This window comes from Artemia franciscana, chromosome 5 (assembly GCF_032884065.1).
Source record: "Artemia franciscana chromosome 5, ASM3288406v1, whole genome shotgun sequence".
NCBI classification, from domain to species: domain Eukaryota; kingdom Metazoa; phylum Arthropoda; class Branchiopoda; order Anostraca; family Artemiidae; genus Artemia; species Artemia franciscana.
This window is the reverse complement of record NC_088867.1, coordinates 33,026,534-33,048,064: the sequence shown is the minus strand read 5'-3', so window position 1 is coordinate 33,048,064 and position 21,531 is coordinate 33,026,534.

Genomic DNA, 21,531 nt, shown 5'->3' with positions numbered 1-21,531 from the left:
ATGGTTAACGCAAAAGTCAGTTAACTAGAAAAGTAATCTTTCAAAAAATTTGTATAGATAGACATATAGAAAGATAGGTTAGAGTAGACTAAGATTTATTCATGATGAATCACATACAATAATAGAGTCTATTCACCAATACAATTTGTGATTAAAATACTCTTATCCCCCTCGAGAGGCTCCATGGCTACAAGGGGATACAGCAAAAGGGTATAGCATGGAATATAGTAAAGGAAACATGGCTAAGAGCCGCATATTGACATTACCTGACTGTACTTATAATTTATTAAGGCCAATTTTTTCGGATTCTGGACCTTCTTTCGTCGGATTTCTTTGCTGTTTGTCAAATGCGTAACTGGCAGAAAGATATTGAGTGCTTCAAAATTGTCGAAAAATGCTATATGAAAAGCAGAGGAAGGGGTCAGTGAATATCCAGGAAGTTTTCTTATTGGAGAGGGGGTTACATGCTTTATTTTACACTATATTTTGCTGAAGATGGATATTAATAATATAGCCAAAATTTCCACTTTGGCTGTATATTATGTTTTATTTAGTGTCTTGAGTAAGTTTCCCATTTTCTTCTTATATTATGTATGACGGAAAGGGAGTGTGGTCTTCTAATGTAATCCATGAGCGAATTTCATAACTTAAAGGCCTCCCCCAGGGACTGTAGGGGGTCATTTTGCACATAAAGAAATTGTTATGTGATCTTTCAACTATTATGAACAAAATGGCTATCTCACAATTTTGATCTGGGGAAAAATGGGCGTGGGAGGGGTTTCAGTCGGGGTTTCTCCCTGGGATTCATCCTCGATGAATCCCTGGGAAAAACAACAAATAAACACGCATCCGTGATTCTGTCTTCTGGAAAAAATAGTAAAATTCTGCATTTTTACAGATAGCAGCTTGAGACTTCTGCAGTAGGGTTCTCTGCTACGCTGAATATGATGGGGTAAATTTTGGTAAGATTTCTTGACTTTTAGGGGTTGTTATCCCCTATTTAAAAATCAGCGCAAATATACTAAGGCTCGTAGCTTTTGATGGGTAACACTAAACTCGATGAATCTTATATTTTTGAAATCAGCATAATAAGCTGATTTTTATCTATAAAATTCTGTTTTTTTAGAGTTTCGTTTATTATTGATTTTTACTTTCAAAAAAAAAGAAAAACACCCCCTAAAAGTCAAGGGATCTTAATGAAAATCGCATCATCAGATTCAGCATATCCGAGAACCATATAGTAGGAGTTCAGGGTCTTTCCCAGCAACCTTCCCCCAGGGGTTGTAGGGGATCATTTTATTTCCAAAGACATAGTTATTGGACCTTTCAGCTATACTGAACAAAATGGAAAATGGGTATTTCAAAATTTTGATCAAACCACTTTTAGGAAAAAGGGGGCAGGGGGGGTATAGTTACCCTCCATTTTTTTAACTTAAAAAGGAAACTAGAGCCTTTAATTTCCATTTGAATGAGCCCTTTCTCGATATTCTAGGACTATTGGTTTGATGCGGTCACTCCCGTGGAGTGAAGACAAATATACCAGACCAGACAATTGATTTGTGCTATACGAGAATAATACTGCTGAGGTTAAGGTAAGAAATGAGGTTGGCAGCTGGTTTTGTACTAAATCAGAGTTAAGCAAGGCTGTGTTCTATCCCCCTTTATATGGATCATTTTTATGGACTTTGTCTTAAGGAACACAGGAAAGCCAATTGGAGACCATGGAATCAAATGGGGAGGCAAAACTCTCCTGGACTTAAATTATGCTGATGATTTAAGCATATTAAATGAAAATATGAGCAAAATGAATGAATTTTTAGAGATTAGAGAGTTCAGGGTGCTAGAATAGGGTTGAAATTACTATTAAGAAGACTAAGTCACTAAGGCTAGGAATAAATGAAGATGAAAAAGTGACGTTAGGTAAAGAAGAGATTGATCAGGTGGGCAGCTTCACTTACTTTGGTAGTATCATTAGTAAACACGGTGGGATCAGTGAAGATATTAAAAGTAGAATAGCCAAAGCTCAAGGTGTTTTTTTCACAGTTAAAAAAAAAGTTTGGAAGAATAGGAAAATAAGTCCGCAAACTAAGGTTAGAATACTGAAAGCTACAATGATGGAAGTGGTCAAATAATGCTTAGAAGCATGGGAGCTCCGAAAAGCGGATGAATATTTACTAGAGGTTTTCCAGACAAATTGCATACGGATTGTTCTGGATACCCGGCTGACTGACCGTATTTCAAACAGTCGGTTATACGAAAAATTTGGTTCAATCCCGTTTTCTAGAGCTATAATGAAAGAAAAGTGTAGATGGCTAGGCCACATTCCTAGGATGAAGGATGATAGATTTGCAAAGATTTTTTTTTTCCTTTTTGGCCAACTGTCTGGGGCTAAACGGAAAACAGGTCGTCCTCGTCTTGGATGGGAGGATGTCATAGGTAAGGATTTAAAGGAAATGGGAATTTCCTGGGAGGGTGTAAAGAGGGAGGCCTTGAATAGATTGGGTTGGAAGAGGAGCGTGCGTAGCTGTTTTGGCCTCAAGCCGCTTGGTGCTGCGGTGAGTTATCAGTAGTGTGCTTCTGCACAGTAACCAAGCAAAGTCCTCTTTTAGTATGCTTATTTGCAATCTTTCAAAACTTACTAGGTCAAGTTCTTCTTTAATTGTATTTCTAGTCTTTCAAAGTCTTTGATCGCAACCTAATTTGACGGAGCACTCCTATTTGCATAATGTGTTGAAACATTCACTCGTGATGTCAGCCGATACAAGTTGAAACGCTGATATTTCATCTAGGGAATGCCGTAGATACTAGATCTAGAGAGTACCTCATCTAGTCATGTTATGAAATAATTTATGTTTATGTTTGTTCTTGAGATATTACAACACTAAAACTGTGTATCATTTTGGTTGAAATTAAGGCCCAAAGTGCAAGTTGCCCGAGGAAGCAGTAACCAATGGTCCAAATTATAACGCTGTGATTTTATATAAAACTATTAGTGCTATAAGTGATTATTACGCATATGAGAGGTTCACCTTGTCCTATTACCTCGTTCTATACGCTAAAGTATTTTTAGTAATTTCAACTAATTATTCTACGGCCTTTGTGATTCAGTGGTCATTCTCAAGGAATTGGGACAAAATTTAAGCTTTACTGTAACGAGCAAGGTACTGACGAGGGAGTAAACCCCCTCACATACGTAATAAAAACATACAAATACACTAGTTCGTTGCGTAAGCTAAATAGTAAGTTACGTATATCTTTTACTAATAAAAACGTTGGTAAAAAATTAAAAGTTTTAGTTGCCTTTTTAAGTAATTAAATAAAAAAAAAGTTTTTTAACTGAAAGTAAGGAGCGACATTAAAACTTAAAACGAACAGAAATTACTCCGTGTATGAAAGGGACCGTTCCCTTCGCAACGTCCCGCTCTATACGCTAAAGTTTAACTCTTTCTCTTTATTAATTCTACTTTATTAAACAGTAAAAAACTTTAGCGTAAAGAGCAGGGCGTTGAGAAGGGAACAGCCCCTTTCATACACGGAGTAATTTCTGTTCGTTTTAAGTTTTAATGTCGCTCCTTACTTTCAGTTAAAAAAACTAGTTTATTTTTTATTTAATTTCTGAACGTTTTTGAATTAATGCATGTTTGATTTTGGCTCTCGCACATAAATTATTAAACTGAAATTTGCATATTAATTCTTTTTTGGCTAAATGGCTTTCTCTTAGTCTTAATCAGACGGTTTTGAGATATAAGGGATGGGGAAGGAGGCCTAGATGTCCTCCAATTTTTCGGTTACTTAAAAAGGCAACTAGAACTTATAATTTTTAACGAACGTTTTTATTAGTAAAAAATATACGAAACTTAGATATGAGGGGTTTTGTCACCTCATTAATATCTTGCTCTTTACAATAAAGCTTAAGTTTTGATAATAAAATAGTTGACAACAAAATAGTTGAAATTACTAAAGATAGCGATACCTCGCTCATAAGGAGCGAGGTATTTAGGAGAAGAAGAACCCCTCATATGCGTAGTAATCTCTTTTCGTTTTAAAATTCAATGCTACTCCTTACTTTCTTTACTTTACTCCTTTACTTTAATTGAAAAAACTTTTTCATGTTTATTTTTTCATTGTTTTTTTTTTATAGTAATGCTAGAAAATCCTACGCCCTTTTCATTGAATTTCTCTTCCCCCATGACATATTCCTCCAAGGAAAGATCCTCCCACATAGCCCCCTCCCCTCAACCCCCCAAAAAAAAAAAAAATCCCCCTGAAAACGTCTGTACACTTCCCAATAACCATTACTGCATGTAAACAATAGTCAAAGTTTGTAACTTGCAGCCCCTCCTCTGGGGACCGTGGGAGAGTAAGTCATCCCCAAAGACATAGTTATTATGGTTTTTGACTATGCTGAACAAAATGGTTTTCTCAAAATTTTGATACATTGATTTCGGGTCAAAAATGAGCGTGGAAGGGGTCACTTAAAAAGGGCACTAGAACTTTTTATTTCCGTTAGAATGTGTGTGTGTGTGTGTTTTATGTGTGAGACCGTAATTAAGCAGGAAAGTGTTGCTATTTTGAGTGTTACCTCCCTCTAGGCAAAAAATTTGAGGGCCCCATTGCCACCACCTTCCCATGCTCCAGTTTCAGATTAATTCTCATAAGTTGCTCTTTTTGATGATCAGGGTCAAGGCTGTATCCAGGATTTTTTTTGGGAGGAAGGGAGCACAAAAAAACTTTTAAAAACGCATCAAAATTTTGTTTATATGCATTTTTGTATCTTACGAATAGGTGATCGGATCTTGGAAAACGCTTGGAGTGGAGGAATCGGGATGAAGCTTGGTGGATAGAATAAGCAAATGTTCTTGATACGTGATTGACGGAACCGTACTAGATTCGCTCTCTTTGGGGGAGTTGGGGGGAGGGGTTCAGTGATTTGGTGAGTTTGGTGCTTCTGGACGTGCTAGGACGGTGAAAATTGGTAGGCGTGTCAGGGAGCTGCACAAATTGACTTGATGAAGTCATTTTCCCAGATTCGACCATCTGGGGGGCTAAAGGGAGAGCAAAAATTAGAAAAAATTAGGTATTCATAACATACGAGTGGGTGATCGGATCTTAATGAATATTGATATTTAGAAGGACATTATGACTCAGAGCTCTTATTTTAAATCCTGACCGGCATTAAGCCTCCTATTTTCCTTTTAAATCAATCTATTGATTCATAGAATTTTGTTAGAGCTCATACCATATGATCTCTTGGCTCTTAGCTCTTCTTGCCTCGTCACAAGTGCCATATGAGCTCTTAGCTCTTGTTTTTCATATTTTTGCATCTATCTACGGTAAATCATGGGTTTCCTGAGCTATGTACCGTGTTTGCTGATTTCTTGCACAATTTTTTTTTCCATGGACTTGAGATGAAACCTGGATACAATCCGGATAACGGGGAGTAAGTTGAGAATAAGCCACATGTTCCAAGGGAGGGAGGACTCGTAATCTATTGATAGTTAGACACTGGTAAAAAGACCTTTTACGATCTTAACATTTGGCTTTGCTTAAATTATTTCTAGGAAAACTCTTAGAAACAAAACAAGTCATAGAAGGAACTAGAGATAAAAGCTTAAAAACAAGATTATATTATTCCTGAAATGTTTGAAGAGGGGAGAGTTGATTCTCCACAACCACTTACAAGCGAAGCTCTAGGCATGGAGGATTTTTAGACTTAAGTTCAAAAAGATGCTTAACTGAAATTTCAAAGGTTTAAAATAGTCAACTTTGAGGCCGGCTTGCCTGGGAAAGTGAGGTTAGATAAAGGCCAATCTGAAGATAAAACTGACTTCACGGGAAAGGCGAGAGAAAAATGATAGTGTTTGAGCAACGCCTAAAACTTTTTAAAGATGAAGTGGCTAAAACTGTCAGGCTGGATTTTCAAATTAAATGTTTTTTTCTAACGTCAATACAGCCACTCTTTTTCGGATTTGTGAATTGAATGGAAGGCCATGAAAGGGAGGTGCGAAAGCAATTATAAGCAGAAAGAGCTCAGAAAATAAGGTAGCGTATTAAATCTAAGTTACTCATTTTTTCATTCTGAGATAATTGCAAAGTAAATACCTTTTCTAAAGTAAGAAGAATTCTATTTATAATTTTGAGTTTTTTCTTTTTAGCTTCAAAATTTCATTAACCAAGATTCATCAAATATATCATGACTACACGGTCTGTAGATTCTGCTTGAATAAACACTCACCTAATCGAGTCTAACGATAAGCAGATAGAGCTTCAATTACCATGTATTTCAAAGGCTGTGGTGATGATACAGCTGTAAATCCAACCATTTGACAGAAAATATACAATTATAAGTTTTATTTAGCTATAACAATGTGCTTAATTTACACATTACAAGAACCATTCAATGATTTTATTTCACAAAAGCGAATTTAGCCTACTTGGTCAATTTTTTTTCAAAATTTTTATCACTTTTTCTGCGTCACAAGAAATATTTCTGTGAATATATCCATGTTTGGGTCAATTTTTTCTAAAATATCCATCACTTTTTCTGTGTCACAAGAAATATTTCTGCGAATATATTCATGTTTGCAAGTCCATTCAGTCGATTCTTTGCCATAAAATTTTTAAGTTAAAGTACTTTCCGCCAAGCTAGTAGTAACTGGCAACGCAGGGAAAATCTTTTGTAGTACGGCGTGACCAAGAGAATATTTGTGTGATTATATCACGCCTCAGGCTTTGGAAATAATTTTACTAGTTTTGATAAGAAATATAGGAAGAAGAGGAAATATTCTGAGTTACTCAACCACTTCACAATCATGACATGTTTAAATTTACTTTGTCTGACTTGTGCCTCATTAAAATTAAGAATAAGATACTCAAATAGATCGAGGCATTACCTGGATGGCCTTTATATTGAATTGTCTACTCAAGCCCTTAAAGAGACAAGGATGCACACTTGAACATTTTCCTTTTATAGTTTCAAGTAGGGCCGTTTATCCAAGCGAAAACACTCAAGTCAACCAATGGAATTGCTACAGTATATGGAAAATGAATGCGATGATTTTGAGAGTGTCTCTATTATATTCTGTCGACTTCCCCTATTGTCATAAGGCTGACTGACAGCGTTGATGGCACGGGAAGAATTGTTGTGTCAAGTAGAGGGGGGAACACTTGAAAGGTGACAAAGCATGGTGGTCGTGCATAATTCAGGCTTTGAAAATAAGTTACTAAAAGGTAGTATTTTTCATCGGCTTAGGTTTATTATAGATTTTATTTCTCGACATTTTGTCCAGTTTTGTTTATTACGGATTTTGCTCCCTAATAAACACTTGAAGACAGACAAATATTTATATCATTACTAGTCTAACCATCACAAGTTGCTACGATACAAAGGGCATTCAATGAGAATTTCACTCTCCCAGGAAAATTCCACTTTGGAAAACTTCCCTGGGAAATCCCCCCGTGAAAAATTCACCATGTATTAACAATGATGGTATTTTCAAATTCAATAGTATTTGAAAAATACTCTCCCAGGACAATTCTCCCCCAATAATTCCTCCACGGAGGAATCCCCCTGATAGTATTTCCCCGATAATTTTCTTCAGGGTCATTTTCCTTCAGGATAATGCTTTTAACATTAAAAAAGTTTGAAAAATTACGATTGTTAACTCACCCGTTAGGCTTTGTTGGATAATTACATGAAAAAACTAGTTTTTTAACTGAAAGTAAGGAGCAAGATTAAAACTTAAAATGAACAAAAATTACTCCGTGTATAAAAGGGGCTGTTCCCTTCACAACACCCCGCTCTTTACGCTATAGTTTGACTCTTTTTCTCAATTCTACTGTATTAAACAGTAAAAAACTTTAGCGTAAAGAACGGGACGTTGAGAAGGAAACAGCCGCTTTCATACACGGAGTAATTTCTGCTCGTTTTAAGTTTTAATGTTGCTCCTTACTTTCAGTTAGAAAAACTAAATTTTTTTCCTCTAATTTCTGAACGTTTTTGAATTAATGCATGTTTGATTTTGGATCTCTGCACATAAATTATTGAAATGAAATTTGCATATTAATTCCTTTTTTCGGCTAAATGGCTTTCTCTTATTTTTGATCAGACGATTTTGAGAAAAAAAAGGAGGGGGAGGAGGTCTAGTTGCCCGCCAATTTTTCGGTTAATTAAAAAGGCAACTAGAACTTTTAGTTTTTAGTGAAGGTTTTTATTAGTAAAAAATATACGTAACCTAAGAATTAACTTACGTAACAAACTTCTATATTCGTATGTCTTTATCTATCTATCTATATATTTAAAAATAAGTTGTTTGTCTGTTGACTGGCGTCATGTTTGTGTGTCGACTGACGTCATGTTAGTCGACTGAAGTTATTATAAGGATTGAGCTGTATGCCGTCATGAAGTTGTTTGTCAACTGACGTCATGTTTGTCGACTGACGAAATTACAGACTATCAAAACTGAAAATGATAGCGATGATGATTGGGTTTGGGATTTTGACTTGGATAAGGTCATCAATGCCTACCAGATTTTAGTTAAAAAAACAAAGGTTCGGCGATATGTATTTCATAGTGAAGCTGAAAAATAAAGAAGAAAAAGAAAACTGAAAAAAGAAAAAATGTAAAAAACTAAAAAATACTAAAAAGAAAAAACACTCAAAGAGAAATTACAGACCGGGACACAAATGACGACCGGGACAGAGGGAATATAAATAACGACCGGGACACTCAAAGAGAAATTACGGACTGGGATACCGGGACACAAATGACGACCGGGACACAGGGAATATAAATGACGACCAGGACACAGGTATTTAAGAATATCGTTCAAAGACAAATTTTTAATTGTAAGAAGACCGTTGAAAGAGAAATTTCTAATTGTAAAATGACTGAAGAACCTACAATGGCAACACCCGAGGCAGCTGCTCAAAACGAATGTATTCAAGCCGAAGTAGCTGAGTTGGTAAAGCGTTATGTTTCAGGTTCTAGGTCCGAGAGGCTCCAGGTTTGAACCTTGGCTTTTGCATTAATACAAAAGAAGAAAAAAACTAAAAAAGGTAAAAACTACAAAAAAAACTAATATGGCGCGTAACGACTTACGCGCGCGGGGGGGCTTGGGGGGCGCGAAGCGCCCCACCAACTAGGTGTTGCGGTGGCGCGAAGCGCCACCCCAACAGCTAGTATATATATATATATATATATATATATATATATATATATATATATATATATATATATATATATATATATATATATATATATATATATATATGTGTATATATCATGTTTGTGTGTCGACTGACGTCATGTTTGTAAACTGACGTCATTATAAGGATTGAGCTGTATGCCGTCATGAAGTTGTTTGTCAACTGACATCATGTTTGTCGACTGACGAAATTACAGACCGGGACACCGGGACACATATGACGACCGGGACACTCAAAGAGAAATTACAGACTGGGACACCGGGACACAAACAACGACCGGGACACAGGGAATATAAATGACGACCGGGACACAGGGACACAACTACAACGGGGACACGAGGGGGGCACAGGGGGATATATAAATGACGACCAGGACCAAGGGAATGTTCGATAAGCAATCACCATCAACAAAGCTCAAGGGGAATCATTATAATAATGAGGTATAGATCTGAATACGGATTGTTTTTTCCATAGACAATTATATGTTGCATGTTCAAGAGTCTATAAACCTGACAATCTATTTATATGCACATACAATGGGACAGCCAAGAATGTTGTATATTCGCAAGTTTTACATAGTTAAAAACATACATATATATCAATCTATATTCACAGGTGGGACATAGGGACACAACTAGAATGGCGCGTAACTAATATGGCGCGAAAAAAGCTAAAAAAAGAAAAAACCTAAAAAGAAAAAACTTAAAAAAAGGAAAAAAATAAAAAAGGTAAAAAACTAAAACGAAAAAACACCGGGATACAAATGACGACCGGGACACAGGGAATATAAATGATGACCGGGACAAAGGGACACAACTATAGTAGGGACGCCGGGGGGCACAGGGGAATGTATAAATGAGGACGGGGGCACAGGGATTGTTCGATTAGCAATCACCATCAACAAAGTTCAATGGCAATCATTAGAATAATGAGGTATAGATCTGAATACGGATTGTTTTTCCCATGGACAATTATATATTGCATGTTCAAGAGTCGGTAAACCTGACAATCTATTTATATGCAAAAACAATGGGACAGCGAAGAATGTTGTATATTCGCAAGTTTTACGTAGTTAAAAACACACACACATATATATATATATATATATATATATATATATATATATATATATATTAACAGGTGGGACACAGGGACACAACTACAATGGTGCGTAACGACTTACGCGCGCGGGGGGCTTGGGGGGCAAGGAGCGCCCCCACCAACTAGGTGTTGGGGTAGCGCGAAGCGCCACCCCAACAGCTAGTATCTATCTATATATATATAAAAATAAGTTGTCTGTCTGTCTGTGGATCAGGTGACGTCATGTTTCTGTGTCGGCTGACGTCATGAAATTAGTTGTCGTCATTTTTGCTTTGACGGTGACGTCATTCAAGACATTTAAGACATATGTTCACGTAGAAATCTATTAATGTTTAAGTTTACAATGACTGATGAACTTACCATGGCAAAAGCCGATGAAGATGCTCAAAGAGTCTATGCCAAAAAACTTGCTGCTGACAGAGAAAGTCAGAAAAGAAAGCGTGCCGAGGATTCAAAAGAACAGCAAGGGAACAGGCTTGAGGCTAAAGAACGCAAAACCGCGCAGTTAGATGAAGATCCACCTGGACAGCGAGAGTCAAAACATATCAAAACTGAAAATGATAGCGATGATGATTGGGTTTGGGATTGTGACTTGGATAAGGTCATCAATGCCTACCAGATTTTAGTTAAAAAAACAAAGGTTCGGCGATATGTATTTCATAGTGACGCTGAAAAATAAAGAAGAAAAAGTGAAAAAAAGAAAAAATGTAAAAAAAACTAAAAAATACTAAAAAGAAAAAACACTCAAAGAGAAATTACAGACCGGGACACAAATGACGACCGGGACAGAGGGAATATAAATAACGACCGGGACACTCAAAGAGAAATTACAGACTGGGATACCGGGACACAAATATCGTGAACAAAGTTACAGTACGAGTGATCTATTGTCGTATGTGCAAAATAACATTTCCAAATTAACGTCGGAACAAAAAGACATTTATGATACGATAGACTGAATTTCAGGACGTATACAACTACCTGCTGATTTCTGTAATTTAGTGACGTCCAAGAATGAATTGATTGAAAAAGTATTTCCGAATATTCTAAAAAATTATAAAAATAATAAATGGCTAAGTGAAAGAGCGATTCTCGCACCCAAAAATATAGACGTCCACGAAATCAACAATATTATTTTGACCAAGATTCGAGACCAGGCAGTCCTTTACAAGTCAGTCGACACAGTTTTGGAACCAAATGAAGCGGTTAATTATCCATCTGAATTTTTAAATTCCATAGATCTTTCAGGGTTTCCACCACACGTGCTACAATTAAAAATAGGCGTACCAATAATACTTTTAAGAAATATCAACCCACCAAAGCTTTGCAATGGCACGCGACTTGCCGTAAAAAAAAAAACAATGGAAAACCTAATAGAGGCCACAATCTTGACAGGGCCTTTGAGGGTGAGGCTGTTCTTATTCCTCGCATTCCCATGATTCCAACGGATCTGCCTTTTCAATTTAAAAGATTGCAATTCCCAATTCGATTAGCATTTGCAATCACCATTAACAAAGCTCAATATCTAGAAAAATGTGGTATAGATCTTAATACTGATTGTTTTCCCATGGACACTTGTACGTTGCATGTTCGAGGGTTTGTAAACCTGACAATCTATTTATATGCAGCGACAATTGGACAGCGAAGAATGTTGTATATTCGCAAGTTTTACGCAGTTAATTTGTATTGTATCTATCTATCTATCTATATAAAAACGAGTTGTGTGTATGCATGTTTGTTTGTTTGTAAAAAGAGCGTTTGCATATGACGTCATTATTAGTGCATACGGCTTTGTATATGCACAGACAATGGGAAAGCCAAGAATGTTGTATATTTGCAATTTTTACGTAGTTTAACTCCTGCAGACGAAATGAATGCTTGCCTGAAAAATTCTAATTTATGGGCACACGTAAAAATATTAAAATTAACTACAAATATGCGTGTCCGATTGCAAAACGATGACTCTGGTCAAACATTTTCAGATCAATTGCTGGCAATTGGAAACGGAAAGCTCCCAGTAGTGGGAAAGCCAAAAATGTTGTATATTCGCAATTTTTACGTAGTTTGAAACACATATATAAATCTATCTATATTCACAGGTGGGACACAGGGACACAACTACAATGGCGCGTAACTAATATGGCGCGTGACGACTTACGCGCGCGGGGGGGCTTGGGGGGCGCGAAGCGCCCCACCAACTAGGTGTTGGGGTGGCGCGAAGCGCCACCCCAACAGCTAGTATATATATAAAAATAAGTTATTTGTCGACTGACGTCATGTTTGTCCACTGACGTCATTATAAGGATTGAGCATTATGTACTTCCTAGTAACTACTTAAGGACCAATATTGATTGGGAGCAACAAATGCATCTGCTGTGCCCTTTTTGCATGCAATATCCACATAGTATCAAATTTTGATATAGCTAGAGTGGCCCAATGTGACAATGTCTCTTAATAGTCAAATTTCCAAAAATATTCTTCTGGAAATGGTATGATCCATATTAGCCCAGGGGGACAAGCGTCCTAAATTAGGAAATTTGGTCATTAACAACATCCTCAAAAATCGGCTCTTAAAAAGAATAGGGATTGATGGTCAGGAGAATCCCAAGACATTTTTTCCAAGCTTGGAACTTACATCCAGAAGCTATCGAGCCAAGATGACCCCAATGCAAAAAAATTAGGATGAAGGCACGGACCCCCCCCCCCCCCCCGAAAAATATAACTCAAAAGTTAGCATTTTTCTTGTATGTCGGCATCTAAAAATTCTATTTTTTTTCCCCCAAGGAACACTACTGCACAAATACAAAGACAAAGAAAATGGTTGACCTGAAAGTCCAGTCCAAAATAGCATCATAAACTTCTTCTTTTTTCCAATGGCTGTCAACTTACAGTCGAAGTCCTTAAGCCAGGAAAACCCTAATGACAAAAAAATGGCTCGGGATGGCCTGGGATACAGGCCATGTAAACACGGGCCAAAAAGTGTTTTATCCAGTTAACGTGAAATATATCTATAAGTATTTAGATCCAAAGGACCCTAATACGTGAAGAAAGCTAGAAAAAAATTGATTTGGCTAAGAAAGAAGCCCGAAAAAAAAAATCCAAATTTCTTACTGGAAAATCCAGTCCAAAATAGCACCATAAACTTCCTTCTTTATTCAACGGCTGTCAACTTACAGTCGAAGTCCTTAAGCCAGGAAATCCCTCATAAAAAAAGGCTCTGGATGGCTCAGGATACAGGCAATGTTAACACGGGCCAAAAACTGTTTTATCCAGTTAACGGGGAACATATCTATAAGTATTTAGATCAAAGGGACCCCAATGCGCGAAAGCTAGAAAAAATTGATTTGACTAAGAAAGAAGCCCCAAAAAATTTAAATTTCTTACAATAATATTGAAATTTTTATCCAATATTAAGCTGGTTAAGAAAGAAGGGGTGGAGGAAACAGCAAAAAGGTCAGATTATGGGTCTGGCTACAAAATAATCGCTGTCAACTCTTAAAAAGAACGCTTGAACTTTCAATTTCAAGTCGAATAAGGGAAAAAAATAATACATGGGAGGTATAGGGTTGTTCACTAAGGCAGCGCATGAGTGTTGTCCCCTAACTGTAATGTGGACATTGACCTTGGTTGTAGGTCACGTCCAGCATTTCCAAAGTCAGGTTCAAAACTGGTTTCGATAACTGCCTATCTGAAATAGATTGAGTCCAAAATACTTCTTTACGTGGAATAACAGCTGTTGATTCTGCTTTGGGAATTGGGTTCAAGTTTTGTTTATTATGTAACCTCGAATATCCGATTTGATTCAAAACCATATTAAGCATCCGAACGCAATTTAACAAAATCGAAGTAATTTTTGAAAAAAAAAATAATAAAAGCCTTCAATAATCAAATATATAAATTACTTAAATGAAACAAAATTATCCCGAAACTGAGATAAAGAAGATAAAATCTTAGTTCAGGCATTTTGTTATAGGCAATTTTTAAAATTCGAACTTGGAATGTTACGACGTTAACAGATGACTATCGTATCGACATTTTACAAAAGAATTCAGAAGATTCGAACTGGACTTATTAGGAGTTTCAGAAACTCATATCCCAGGGGTAGGAAGCAAGAAAACAGGTGATATAGAATTAGTTTACTTAGGCAAGAAAGACGGGGTACATAGACATGGAATAGGGGTTATGATGAATAAGGAAGCTGTTAAGTCTTGTTTAGGCTGGGAAGGTATTAATAATAAAATACTGATTGCTCATTTTATGATTAAAAAGTCCAAGGTATCAGTAATAGTAGTATATGCTCCTGTTGAACCCACTGACGGAGATACTAGTGACTCCGATGAATTTTACTTACAGTTCCAGGAGCAAATAGACAGGGTCCCAGGTAGAAATATGTTGTTTTTACTAGGAAATTTTAACGCCCAGTTGGATAGAAATATGGATAGATGGTATCCTAGCCTATTCAAATTTGGTGTAGGAAAAGAAAACAGTAATGGCTATAGACTTTTGCAATTTTGCAGGTATAGCAATCTAGTTATAAACAATAAGATGTTTGGTCATTAAATGCCCCTTAAGTTGACATGTTATTCACGTGATTTGTAAGGCAGCAAACCTTATTACTTATGCTTATGCAAAATGAAGACTGGTAGGATCAATACAAGATACTAGGGTATAGAGGAGTGCTGTTATTGATATTAAAAGTAAAAATAACCATCTAGTTGTGTCTAGGGTTTATTCAAAGCTGAAATTTCGGAAAGGTAACTACCTCCCGTGGAGTTATGATGTTGGTGAATTCCAGGATGAGAATTTGATAGAAACTTTCCAGGAACAGTTGAATATTAAACTTAAGAGTTTCAAATTTGACAATGTGGAAGATAGTTGGAATAATTTTAGAAAACAATTTGTGAAGTTGCTTATGGTGTCTTGGGAAAGAAAGTTAAAACTGTAGCTAGGAATACTAGTGAAACAAGTTTATGTTTAATAAAAAGGAGAAGGGGTTTGTACAAGAGTTATCTGAGTGATAGATAATATGAAAACAAGAGGAATATAAAGAAAGCGGAGAAACTATTCAAATATGAACTAAGGAGGTATTGAGTGGAGACCATGGATAAAACTGCCAACGATCTGGAAGATGCAGCTAGACGGCATAATAGTAAAATAGTGTACTGGCATGTTAATAAATTAAGGGGGTGTCGTCAATCCAGACTTGTCCCAGTAAAAGATAGGAACGGGGAAAATATTAGTGATAAGGAAAGAGTTAAAGAGAAACGGGCGGAACATTTTGAGAATGTGCTAAACCGAGAAACAGCTGCAGGAAAAGATATAGAGGAAAATGAAAAAGTTTGTGATACCTTGGATGTGAAGGAAGATTTATTTTGTGAGGAAGAATTAGCGACAATACGAAAAGATTAAAATATAAAAAGAAACGGGTTGAACATTCAGAACAAAACTAGCAGTATGTTTGGTGCAACAAGCTTGAAAGCTTACCGTATTTGGTATTAATAAATAAATAAATAAATACTAAGGCTCCAGGTACTTATAGTGTGGTAAATGAGTTTTATAAATATGGTGGCTCTGAGGTCAGAAATAAGGTACTGAAGATTATGAATATGATTTTGAAAAAGGGGAAGCACCTAACGATTTTAGGAAAAGCTGAATTAAAACACTGTCTGAGAAATGTAATAAAAGTGAGTGTCGTAATTATCGAGGCATTAGTCAGGTCTCTGTAAGTAGAAAATTACTTGGTAATACGAAACGTTGACAAGATGTTGTTGAAAAAGTTTTAAGAGGAGGACAGAGCGATTTAAAGAGGTAGATGTGTCGACCTAATTTTCACTTTCAGGTTCATAATTGAGAAGTCCCTTAGTTTATAACACCTTTGGTCCTTAGTTTTATAGATTATAAGCAAGTATTAATTTTTGTTGATAGAAGAGCTTTAGCTAAGGTCTTATCCTTGTATGGCATACCAGACAAATACATTAAAGGGATTAGTGCTATGTACAAGAATAACACTGCTGCGGTTAAGATAGGAAACGAGAATAGCAGTTGGTTTTTTATTAAATCAGGAGTTAAGTATGGTTGTGTTCTATCCCCCTTTTTATGGATCATTTTAATGGACTTCGTCTTAAGGAACTTAGGAAAGGCAATGGGAAACCACAGAATCAACTGGGGAGGATCCTAGATGAAAGTGTGAGAGGAGTGAACTTTTATAGGTTTTGCCAGTTCAAGGGGTTAGAGTAGGTTTAAAAATTTATGTTAAGAAGACAAGTCACGGCTAGGAATAAGCAAAGACGAAAAGGTGACGCTGGATAACAAAAAGATTGATTAGGTGGGCAGGCTCATTTACCTTGGTAGTGTCATTAGTAAAGATGGTGGGAGCAGCAAAGATATTAAAAGTATATTAGCCGAGGCTCAGGTTTTCTTTCACAGTTAAAAAAAGTTTGGAATAATAGGAAGACAAGTTTGAAAACCAAGATTAGAATATGGAAGGTACAGTGATGACAGTGGTCAAATATGGTTCTGGAGTATGAGTGCTCCAAAAAGTGGATGAAGATTTACTTGATGATTTCTAAAGAAATTCCCAATGGATTGTTTTGGGTACCCGGCTGACTGACCGTATTCAAACAGTTCGTGGTAACGAACTGTAGTAAGGAGCGACCCGGCTCAATAGTAACCAAAACTCTAAAAAATGGAATTTTGGTACCAATAGCTAAATCAAAAGAATCGCATTTTAATGCTGATTTTAAATATATAAGTTTCATCAAGTTTAGTCTTACCCATCAAAAGTTACGAGCCTGAGAAAATTTGTTTTATTTTAGAAAATAGGGGGAAACACCCCCTATTTTAATCTTAACGAAAATCACACCATTAGATTTTATCTTAAATCTTAACGAAAATCACACCATTAGATTCAGCGTATCAGAGAACCCTTCTGTATAAGTTTCAAGCTCCTATCTGCAAAGATGTGGAATTTTGTATTTTTTGCTAGAAGGCAGATCACGGATGCGTGTTTATTTTTATTTTTTTTTTTTCCAGGGGTGATCGTATCGACCCAGTTGTCCTAGAATAATGCGAGTGGGCTCATTCTAACTGAAATGAAAAGTTCTAGTGCCCTTTTTAAGTGACCAATAAACTGGAGGGCGCCTAGGCCCCCTCCCACGCTAATTATTTTCCCAAAGTCAACGGATCAAAATTCTGAGATAGCCATTTTATTCAGCGTAGTCGAAAAACCTTAAAACTATGTCTTTGGGGACGACTTACTCCCCCACAGTCCCCGTGGGAGGGTTACAAGTTCAAACCTTTGACCAGTGCTTACATATAGTAATGGTTATTGGAAAGTGTACAGGCATTTTCAGGAGGATTTTTTGGTTGGAGGCAGGGGTTGAGAAGAGGGGGATATGCTGGGGGAACTTTCCATCGAGGAATTTGTCATAGGGGAAGAAAATTTCCATGAAGGGAACGCGGGATTTACTAGCATTACTTAAAAAAAACAATGAAAAAATAAATATGAATAAGTGGAAGTAAGCAGCAGCATTAAAACTTAAAACGAACAGAAATTATTACCCATATGAGGAGCTCACCTCCTCCTAATACCTCGCTCTTTACGCTAAAGTATTTTTAGTAATTTCAACTATTTATTCTGCGGCTTTTGTGATTCAGGGGTCATTCTTAATGAATTGGGACAAAATTTAAGCTTTAGTATAAAGAGCGAGGTACTGACGAGGGGGCAAACCCCCTCATATATGTAATAAAAACATGAGAATACAAAAGTTCTTTACGTAAGCTAATTTATAAGTTACATATATCTTTTACTTATAAAAAGATTCGTAAAAAATTAAAAGTTCTAGTTGCCTTTTTAATTAACCGAAAATCGGAGGGCAACTAGGCTTTCTCCTCTGCTCTTTCTTTCTCAAAATCATTCGATCAAAATTATGAAAAAGCCATTTAGCCAAAAAAAAATAAATGTACAAATTTCGTTTTAATTATTCCTCTGCGGAGAGCGAAAATCAAAACATGCATTGATTCAAAAACGTTCAGAAATTAAATAAAAAAACAAGTTTTTTAAATGAAAGTAAGGAGCAACATTAAAACTTAAAACGAACAGAAATTACTCCGTATATGAAAGGGGCTTTTCCTTCTCAACGCCCCGCTCTTTACGCTAAAGTTTTTTACTGTTTTAAAATTTAGAGTTAAGAGAAAGGAATAATAATAATAAATAAATGTACAAATTTCGTTTTAATTATTCCTCTGCGGAGAGCGAAAATCAAAACATGCATTGATTCAAAAACGTTCAGAAATTAAATAAAAAAACAAGTTTTTTAAATGAAAGTAAGGAGCGACATTAAAACTTAAAACAAACAGAAATTACTCCGTATATGAAAGGGGCTTTTCCTTCTCAACGCCCCGCTCTTTACGCTAAAGTTTTTTACTGTTTTAAAATTTAGAGTTAAGAGAAAAGTTCTCCTTTCTCTTAACTCTAAATTAAATAACATGTGCTTATGTATATATAGCTTTTTGCTACTTATTCTTCTCTGGTTATATAATGCTTGATGTGGTATAAGCCAAGAGAAGGACCTGTACACCTATAGAAGAAAACCTGTTAAAAAAAGATGATTCTTTGTAGTTTACATAATAATTATAGCTGACACATTTTACTACATGCAGCCCTGCTCTACTTTAGCTCCAAACCTTCTAATATGGAAATCTATAGCTGAAATTACATATTTTGGTAAAATTCTAGTTAATTGACTTCTTGCTATCTCAGAAAGGGTTTAGGTTAGCAAAATGAAACTTTCAGGGATGAATCTACAGACTAAAGTATGTCCCAAGAAGGTATTTTGAAGCAACTACCTCCACTCCTTCTCCCTCTAGAGGGCCCTGACCTTTGATGACCTTTAAAAGTATGTGTGTTATAAAAGTGAAACCTTGCAAAATAGATCTTCTGCTTAATTGAAGTACAACTAAATTGTTTTCAGCTTCATAACTTTGCTCAAATCAGTTTCATAAGGTCTTAAAGATATGTAAATTTCCTAAATTTTGAAAAAAAATTGATATGGCTCAGAATTCTACTCAAATAACAGGACTTGCATTTTCAGAGCTAAAGGCAGAGAAAAAGCAACTAGTAACTGAAAATTAAGGTAAAATGTTGTTTTGTCAAAATTTCAATAGGTATAGACCTGTTATATAGGCGAATTTCAGGGCCCTCTAGAGGGAGAAGGAGTGGAGGTGGGTACTTTAAAATACCTTCCCGGGACATACTTTAGCCTGTAGACCCATCCCTGAAAGTTTCATTTTCCTAACCTAAACCCTTTCCAAGATAGCAAGAAGTCAATTAACTAGAATTTTCTATTGATTTTGCCAATCTATCCCTCAACCCTAGTACCTGTTAATTAAAGCAACTGTGGCAAAACAAGAACTGAAAAAACAAGTAAAATATGGCAGAAAACATTGGAAATATATAATTTGGGCTATATATTTGCAAATTAGGCATGTTAGGGGTAAATTTTTTGTTGTTCTTGTTTTGACTTACAAATATTGTGAATATACCACTTAATACCTTTTTGTATGTTCTTCATAAATATAGGCCTAATAATTGCTTTGTCAAAAATGACCAAACACATCCTTTAATTGAAAAGTTGGCACCAAAGAAGAAGAAAAACAGCATAATATTGTAAAATTTATTAATTCAACTTAACTGTGGAAAATCAGTGCTCATAGATTATACAACATTAAAAAAATGGCTTAATAATGAAACAGTAAGTTTGAGACCAATGTTTTAAGCTTTTTTCTACCTAAAAACTATTTGGGTATATTTTGGTCATTTTCAAGAGCTCAAAAACTTGCAATTGAAGCACTTATTATGTTTGTAAAGAACATAAAAAAGGCATCAAGGGGTATGTTCACTTTATTTGTAAATCAAAAATATGAAAAATATGAAATTTACCAATTATTAGCATAGCTGCACGATTTTCCCCTGGGTATGAAGGCTAAGTGGAAGGTCACTTATACCTGATCCTGTCCCTACTGTTTTTAGTTGGCTGAAAAAAAAATCCAAAGAAAGTTCCCATTGAAAACAAAAGATAGATTGAATTTGTCATAGCTTGGAGGTTTGTCCCTTCAGTCTGTTTAAAGAAAACAGATTCATTATTGAAGCTTTGTTCATTTCAATCTTAGGGAAGATCTGCATTTGTTACACTTCATTAAATGGATGTAAAGGGATACTTTTATTTATTTGTCTTGTTTGTTTTCTACATGATTTTTTTGATCTTTAAATTGATATGCATTTCTTACAAATTAATTAGTCATACCACAGTTCCATTTGCAAGTTTTGATCTACTTTGTAACCCTTGTCTCAAAATTGCATATAAATTTATTGAAGCTAGGAAACATAGAACTACTCTCTGTTTAAAAGAAAATGGATGGACATAAGTAGGTTTTAATACACTAAGTCCTATGACAATTAAAACAAAGCAATGAAGATTAACTGTAAAATGCTTGGCATTGCATAAATATAACATTCACAAAATTTTACTGTTGTGCTCAGTTGCCAACCTGAGCAATTGCCTTAAATTTTGAAACCATGCAAAACACTCACCAGCCACCTCTTATGACCTACACTCTTGTCTGTACATCAACAATTCATTGAAAAGGAAGGACCACCTTACTGGCAGTTCTTCCTTTGTACTTATATTTAATGGGTTTAAAAGAAAGCTTCTATGGCTAAGTCAGAAGTGCAGTAAAAGACCAGGAGGTCCTTTAGCCAAGAAGTGCAATAGGAAGCTAGGGGCCAGTCATCCTATGCTTTTGCATACCCTTTCTGCTTACTGGCCCCAGATTTCTCTAGGTAACCTGTTAAGTTTGGGCCAATTCCAGCTGAACTTCCAGAGTCACATGACTGACCATTGTCCCAAACCAAATAAACTGCTAATGCCAGGAATTAAACCTGTGCCCTTTGCATAAAGGATTCTCAACCTAGAGTCCCAGCCACTTAGGAAGGAACAAAAATGTCACCAGACAAGAAAAAAATATTTGGAAAAAGAAAATATTGAAAAAAAAAACAACTCAAGTCATAGTTGCTCCCATTTTTCACTGCTGTCCCACAAACAATATGTTATTAACTGTCTCACAAACAATATTTTATTAAGACAAATAAATTTTAAAACAGGTATCAACAAAACTTCATCAGGGATTGCATTTACTTAAGATACAATCAGCAATATGAATGCT